The 8,592-nt window shown below is 42.5% G+C and overlaps 1 non-coding gene across 1 annotated transcript; it reads left to right on the forward strand.

The window, feature by feature from the left end:
• Window positions 1–8,291: 8,291 nt before the first annotated feature.
• TRNAG-CCC lies at window positions 8,292–8,364 on the forward strand. The gene has a single exon. It is a non-coding gene; the product is annotated as a tRNA-Gly (tRNA).
• The last annotated feature ends 228 nt before the right edge of the window (window positions 8,365–8,592 follow it).

Genomic DNA, 8,592 nt, shown 5'->3' on the forward strand with positions numbered 1-8,592 from the left:
TATTGTAGTAGAACACAGTGAATTAAATGAAAGATACAGCTCTGATAGACATTTTAGGTATTCTAACTATTCAAGTTGTTCAGCACATCCTTAATGGAATGAGACAGTTGGAAAGAGTGTTATTTCTCTTAAATTTGTCTCATTAGCAAAAGCCTTCAAGGTGAATGTTGGATTCTGCAGAAGTGGCCTAGCCGGTTTATGCAATCTTTTGAAAGGCAGACCTTCCCGTGTTTTCTCTAAGGAGCCATCTTTGTGAACACAGGGCTGGCATCTGTGGCCTCCTGATGCATAAACTGGAGCCTGGCCTTTGCAGCAAAAATCGTTTCCTCTCCCTGCTGTCCCTCCCCTGAAAACTTCAAAAAGTGAAGCAAGAAGTCAAATAAAGTTGTGATTTCCAGGAATGCCTTCCAGCTTCTTCCCCAATGCTGTTTCTTTTCCAGCAGTTTGATCTCAGGCTTAACCTCTCTGAATCTCAATCTCCTTAGATAAATTGGGAAAGGCATAGAGGACCTCATTGAATAGGTAGGATTAAATGAAATAATTGATGAAAGGGCTTTGAAAACGAGAAAGAACCCTAAGAATGACAGTGTGCTGTCATCACTATCGTCATCCCCCTTCTCAAGCCGCTTGGATTGAAATTGAATAACATCAGAAGTTTAAAAATGCTATTGATGGAACGCCTGTACATTTTTCTTACAATCAGACATGCCTGTCCTCCTAACCAGCTTTTCCTCCAAGTGAAATCCTACTGTAATACTTAAAAACACTGAATCATCACTGATCCTCCAGAGCTCCTTAGGTTTGGCATGGCATGCATCAAGCCTTAGAATGATTTTCCTTTTTTTTTTTTTTTTAAAATATAGAGTGGTGGGAATGTAAATTGGTACAATCACTATGGAGAACTGTATAGAGGTTCCTTAAAAAAACTAAAAACAGGGGCTTCGCTGGCGGCTCAGTGGGAAAGAATCCACCTGCCAATGCTGGAGACAAGGTTTCAATCCCTGGTCTAGGAAGATCCCACATGCTGTGGAGCAGCTAAGCCCATGTGCCACAGCGGTCGAGCCTGTGCTCTAGAGCCGGGGAGCTGCAGCTACTGCGTCCACATGCCACACCTGCGGAAGTCTGTGTGCCCTGGAGGATGTGCGCCACGCAAGAGAAGCCCGTGTACCGCAACTAGAGTGTGGCCCCGCTCACCACAACCAGAGAAAAGCCTGAGCAGCAGTGAAGACCCAGTACAGTCAAAAATAAACAAATATATAATAAATAAAGAACTACCATATGATCCAGCAATCTCACTCCTGGGCCTATATCTGGAGAAAACCATAATTTGAAAAGATACATGCACCCCAATATTCAGTGCAGCACTGTTTACAATATCCATGACACGAAATCAGCCTAAATGTCCACTGACAAATAAATGGATAAAGAAGACCTGGTGTGTATAAACAAGGGAATATGTGTGTGTGCATTCATGCTTAGTCTCTCAGTTGGGCCTAACTGTGACCCCGTGGACCATAGCCCACCAGTCTCCTCTGTCCATGGAATTCTCCAGGCAAGAATACTAGTGTGGATAGCCATTCCCTTCTCCAGGGGATCTTCCCTACCCAGGGACCAAACTGGAGTCTCCTGCATCTCGGACAAATTCTTAACCATCTGAGCCACCAGGAAAGCCCATGTGATGAAATATTACTCAGCCACAAAAAGAATGAAATCATGCCATTTGCAGCACCATGGATGGGCCTAGAGATTATCATATGACATGAAGTAAGTCAGACAGAGAAAGACAAATATCATATGATATCACTCATATTTGCAATTTATTTTTTTTTTAATGTACAAATGCAGTTCTTTGCAAAACAGAAACAGACTTAAAACAGATATCTAAAACAAGCTTATGGTTACCAAAAGGGAGATGTGGGGGGAGGGGCATAAATCAGGAGCTTGGGATTCACATACACACACTACTGTAAGTAAGATAGATAATCAGCAAGGACCTGCTATAGAGCACAGGGAACTCTGCTCAATATTCTGTAATAACCTATATGAGTTTGAAAAAGAATATGTACATACATATAACTGAATCACTTTGTTGTACACCTGAAACTATCACAACATTGTAAATCAATTATACTCTAATAAAATAAAATAAGTACCTCTCCATTATAATAAGAATTTCACCAAGTTGCTGAGAGCAGAAAGTTCCATAGGATGCTCTGCCCTTTGCTGCGAAATATCAAACAGCAGGGACTGATTAATAAACCTCCCACATAACTGCAGCTCATCAACTCATTCTAAAGATTTAGGACTTGCCGTTTCCCGCTCCTTGGCTTGTTGCATGCCAGCCCGTGAAAAGAACACTCTAGATGCAGAAACTCTTTAGGCTGTTTTCTGATCTGTGGCAAAGCATGCGAACTTAGCAATACATTGGAGCTAATCATCTGAAAAGTGATTCTTTGCCACATTTTACAAAGCAAGAAGTTTTCTAAATATGATGAACAATGGATTTAATATTGGTAGTTGTGTGTGTCTGTATCACCTTAAGCCAGTGCTGACAACTGGACTGAGTATTACTTTGGTTTCTACTTTTCCTCTTTTAAAATCAGAGCCACATTCTTTGCCAAGAAGAGCCATGTCCTATGGCTAGTTGGTGATGTTCATTTTCACCAAGTGAGATTTCGTAAGGTTCCTGGACCTTGTTGGTCTCTGTCTCTGGCCTCACCCTGGCTCTTTTCATCTTGTCAATTATTTGGGTGGTGGGGCCATCCACTGGTGAGGGGCCTGTGTAGAACTTTCCAGACCCAAGAAGCCAGGAGAGGAAGGTGACAGAGTTCTGTCTTAGATGTCTCCAAAACGTGAGGGTCTTCTTTGGAACGGTAAGACTTTCCCAGGCAGATGCTGTCTGAGTGACACTTGAAAGGGTAGGATTTGCTGCAGAAATTTGCTCCATCATCAGATTTTAAGCAAACTTGTTAGCGTTCTCTTATTTCACATATGGCTGATCCATAAAAAGAACAATGCTGATTTTAAAAATAAAAATTCAGATTTTTTTTTCAAATCTATGAGAAAAGGATATTTCTCCTCCAGTGTTTCAGCTTTTTCCTGGGGGGCCCTGAATCACCAGAGACCTGCCAGGTTTGGCCAGATCACGTCCAGATCACTGCATTAAGGTATCCGCCTCTTCTGTTGCTGTGGTTTCCAAACGAATCTTCCCTTGTCTGGTCTGTCTTAGGCTCCTAACTGGGTGCTTTTTTCCCCCCACCCTTTCTGCCTCGGGCTCATTTTTCTCATACTAACCCAGGGATTATTCCTCTGCTTAGTCATTTTCAAAGACCTTCGGTTCACTCCAGATAAAATTTGAAAATGCCTAAAGGAACCCAGGGCTTCCCTGATGGCTCAGAGCGTAAAGCGTCTGCCCGCAATGCAGGAGACCTGGGTTCAATCCCTGGGTCGGGAAGATCCCCTGGAGAAGGACATGGCAACCCCACTCCAGTATACCTGCCTGGAGAATCCCATGGACAGAGGGGCCTGGTGGGCTATATATATAGTCCATGGGCTCACAGAAAGTCGGACATGACTGAGCGACTTCACTTTCATTTTCAAAGGAACCCAGTCTGGGATGGCTACCAGCCCTCCCAGCAATCATGCCTCCTCCCACCACACTGTCTTCACTTGGCATCCAAGGTGGCTGTGAGCTCTTGCCCACCTCCAGGCTTTTGCTGAGCTCCTTCTCAGGACTGGCCCAGTTCCCTCTTTTGCATCTCTTCTTCCTGCCAAAACCTCTTTGTCCCAGGAGACCTGATTGAAATGCACTATCTCCAAACAGATGTGCCTCTGCCTTTGTTGTTAAGTCACTTCTGTAGTGTCCGACTCTTTGCAACACCATGGACTGTAGCCCACCAGGCTTCTCTGTGCAGGGGATTTTTTCAGGCAAGAATACTGGAGTGGGTTGCCATTTCCTCATCCAAGGGATCTTTCCGACCCAGCAATTGAACTCGTGTCTCCTGTATCTCTTGTGTTGCAGGTGGATGTTTTACCCAGTGAGAAAGATTCCCTGGAGGAGGGAATGGCAACTCACTCCAGTATTCTTGCCTGGAGAATCCCATGGACAGAGGAACCTGGTGGACTACGGTCCATAGGGTCTCACAGAGTCGGACACGACTGAATTAACTTAGCCTGCCTGCCTGCCTCTTTACCCACTAAGCCATCAGAGTTTAGAGGAAATAAAATTCTCCTGGTTTACATGATTCAGATGACCTTCACATCATAAAAAAAAAAAAGTACAAACAATGTTGAAAGCGCCAGACCTGCCATATACATAAATTCCTATGTGGTCACGGATATTTTTTGACACTTTCTTTGCCTTTCCTTTACAAACTTTGTCTAAAATGGCTCCCATAGAACCCCAAATTTGGTGGCTCTTTTTCTTCCCCTTTTTAACTTGAGAGATGGTTAACCTATAACACTGTGTAAATTTAGGTGTGTCATGTGATAATTTGATACACATATTTATTGTGAAGTGTTTGCCACAATAAGATCAGTTAGTATATCCTTCATCTCAAAAAATTACCATTTTATTGTTGTTGTTTTAGCCAGAACATTAAAACTCTACTCTCATGACACCTTTCACATATACAACACAATATTGTTAACTATAGTCACCATGCTGTTCCTTAGAGTCCCTGGAACTAGTGTGGGTGAGAGTTAAGTCCCTTCAGTCATGTTGGACTCTGTGTGACCCTATGGACCGTAGTCCGCCAGGCTCCTCTGTCCATGGAATTCTCCAGGCAAGAATACTGGAGTGGGTTGCTATTTCCTTCTCCAGGGGATCTTCCTGACTCAGGGATCAAACCGTCTGTATCTTGCATCTCCTGCATTGGCAGGTGGGTTCTTTACCACTAGCACCACTTGGGAAGCCCCCCTTGAAACTTATTCATCTTGGAAGTGCCAGTTTCTATGCTTTGACCAGCATCTTCCCCTTTTCTGCACCCCTTAGTCCCTGGCAACCACCATTCTATTTCTGTTTTGATCAGTGCAATGTTTTGAATTCCACATATAAGTGAAATCAAATTGTGTTTGTCTTTCTCTGATTTATTTCACTTAGCATGGTGCCCCCAAGTTTCATCATAGTGTTGAAAATGGCAGGATTTCATTTTTTATGGCTAATAGTCCATTGTGTGTGCGCCATATTATAGTCCATTGTGTGTGCGCCATATTCCTGGAGCCCTTGTCAAATATTAGTTGATATATATGCGTGGGTTTATTTCTGGATTCTCAATTCTGTTCCACTGGTCTATGTGGCTTATTTTTGTGCCAGTACCATATTGCTTTGATTAGTATAACTTTGTAATAAAGTTTGAGTCAAGGAGCCAAATTTGGCATTTCTTGTGATGGAAATATGAAGGGGTCTGGAAAATCTCTGTTAATAAAAAGAAAACAGATATTTTGTTCTTTTTTTCTCAGATGGTTTTATTGTCATCACAATGTATTTATTAGAAACATCACCATAGAAAAAATCAATGAGACTTGCTGGCTTCTTGGCTGATGTCAGAAAAACCTGCCTCAAGTAATATTAAGGGCTTATATTTTTGATGTTTCTTTTTCTCTTTAAATGAATAAATCCTTTACGTGAATTGAGAGAATTGTAACAACATTTGTTTCTCCTCAAACATTACCTCTCTAGAGCTGTACTTCCTTTTCTTTTAATGCTCTGGACATTTTTAATGGTTATTTTACATAACATATTTATCATCTTGTGGTTCACAAAGTTTAGAAAAACCAGTGTGACCCTTAATGCTAATGTAGCCTGTTGTGTTGAAATATCTTTTCTAATCATATACTGATAATTATGATTTAGATGAATAATTATTTACCTTAGAATTGGGCAAAATAATTGAGTATTTTTGAAATGCCATTATATCCCTCAGCTGGCTCAGCGGGTAAAGAATCCGCCTGCAACGTGGGAGACCTGGCTTCAATCCCTGGGTTGTGAAGATCCCCTGGAGAAGGGAAAGGCTACCCACTCCAGTATTCTGGGCTGGAGAATTCCATGGACTTTATACTCCATGGGGTCACAAGAGTCAGACACAACTGAGCAACTTTCACTTCACATACCATACATCCTGGAACAAGTTTTTAAAAATATTAATAGAAAGCACCCATACGTGTGCAAAGACTTCTCACTGAATATTGAATAAAAATATTCTCTGGTTGATAATGTTAATAATTTCCAAATTCTCTTAAGACATGAGTTAGTTATCTGCTTTACTGAATTTTGAAAAGGCTTTTGTATGTAGAATTATACCTTAATTCAGTGAGTCAAGCCCATACCTATTTTGGTTAGATGATTGGAACATAATTAATGTCCTGGCTGGTTTCTCCTTGACTAAATTTAGATGCATAAAATCATTTTATATGTAAGGCCATCTTATTTGCTGTTTGGTAAGTTACATTTCTGACTTAAAATAAGCCTGCATATCTTTCCACACTTCCCACCTCCCTTCCCCAGACCATCCCACTAACAAATTTGCTGTTTTAAATTTCTGACAAGTTTATGCCTCTATATATTTTTCTTATGGAAAAATAGAATCTTACTCTATATACTGCTTGATAACCTGATTAGTCTCACTTAATAAGTATTGTGAAAACCTTGTCACTCCATAAGGACGCCTTTCACTTATTTTTAAAAACCGTAGCCCTGGATTTTAGGTGCTGTCTCTCAAGGACTCAAGTGTGAGAATACTGACTCTGCAAATCGATATCTAGATATGAGTGCAAACAGTCCAAACGGCTGTGCAAGCATCGCAGACAAACCTGGACACCAAGGACGGCTGCTGCAAGGTGTAAGATTGTGCAGCTGGCTCCCCAATAAGGCAAGGACAGTCCAGGGTGCAAAAGTCTTCTGATGAGTTTTACAATACCTATACACGTGGTGATTTAAAATAATCTTCATGTTCAAAGTACAGCTGTATATCCATTTTACTACCCCAGTATGGATCTCCGTTTGCTGATTTCAGGCCATGTCATATTTGGTTTGGCACATTTCATCTGCCCAGCCTTGGAAATTGTCTTGATTTAGGCAGCTCAGAGGAAGGTTGGACTGGTTTTCCTTTATTACAGTTTGAGCTCTTTTCTTTCCTTTTTTTTTTAAAAATGGTGGTCTAATGTAAATGGCAACCCACTCCAGTATTCTTGCCTGGGAAATCCCATGGATGGAGGAGCCTAGCAGGCTACAGTCCATGGGGTCACGAAAAGTTGGACATAGAGTGGACCCTTGTTGGTTATCTATTTTATCTAATTAATTTATTTTTGTGGCTGCACCTTGTGGCATGTGGGGTCTTAGTTCCCCAACCAGGGGTCAAACCCATGCCCTCTGCACTTTAAGCTCAGAGTCTTAACCCCTGGACCACCTGGGAAGTCCTGAAAGCTGCCACTATAAAGTACATCCAACAATACCAGGGGACAACTTTTGCTTTCCTTTAAGAGTAGATACTTTACACTTCTCAACTTCCCAAAGTTTCAAAGAAATGAGCACATCAATGCTACTTCTTGTCAGATAATTGCAACCTTGAGTACAAACAAAACCACAAAACGTGGTATTGTTTGATGGCACAAGAAATATCTATTTAGGCTGCTTCTGCCAGACAGGTGATGAGGCAGCCTTGAGAGGGAATTCCATCACTTGTTCTAGGAGCGCCATCCTCAGCAAGGTAGAACAGGTGGACTCTCTGTAAAGGCAGCTTTCCTCCTCAACTGTCATCTGGAGGCAAGAAGAGCTGGGGCCAGGCAGGCATAGCATTCGCCCCTGTTTTCCTTTCTGGACTCAGACAGAGGCTGCAGAATAGACCCTAGTGCCTTGGCTTGCTTTCAGGGACTTGCATGTGGCTATACGAACCCAAGGTGTGTGGACGTGCCCTTTCATTTGCATTTGTCATTTGACTTCCGCATTAAGCTCCCTCACCTTTGCTGAGTGTCAGCTCTGAATAAGTGTTCAGATCATAGGTACATCATTGCTCTTTTGTTTTCATCTCTTCAGTTTGCTGCTGTGTGTACAGAGAGCCTGCCAGAAGTGTGCCCCAGCCCGATGTCCCGGGAGCGTCCTTGGGAATACTGGAAGTCAGATTACTTTTCCTTTTGTGACTTTCACTAGGGTCACCAACCTGGCGACATGGTGCCTTCTTTCAGGATATTTCAGGAGACACCAATTTCCAACGAGCATGTGTTTCTTGGAATAGCGGCTCACAGACTTTGCTTTTACAATTTTTTTTCATTCTTAAAAAAACTATTGGGGGTCTTCCCTGGTGGTCCAGTGGTTAAGACGCCACACTCCCAATCGAGGAGGCCCAGGTTTGATCCCTGGTCAGGGAACTAGATCCCACATGCCGCAGCTGAGAGTTGGAGTGCCACACCTAAAGATCCTGCCTGCCACACCTAAGACCTGGTGCAGCTCAGTAAATAAATGTGTGCTCAGTCCTCTCTGGCTCTTTGCAATCCCATGGACTGTAGGCTGTCAGGCTCCTCTGTCTATGAGACTTTCCAGGCAAGAATACTGGAATAGGTTGCCATTTCCTTCTCCAGAGGAGCTTCCCAACCCAG

Source organism: Cervus canadensis, chromosome 23 (assembly GCF_019320065.1).
Source record: "Cervus canadensis isolate Bull #8, Minnesota chromosome 23, ASM1932006v1, whole genome shotgun sequence".
NCBI classification, from domain to species: Eukaryota; Metazoa; Chordata; class Mammalia; order Artiodactyla; family Cervidae; genus Cervus; species Cervus canadensis.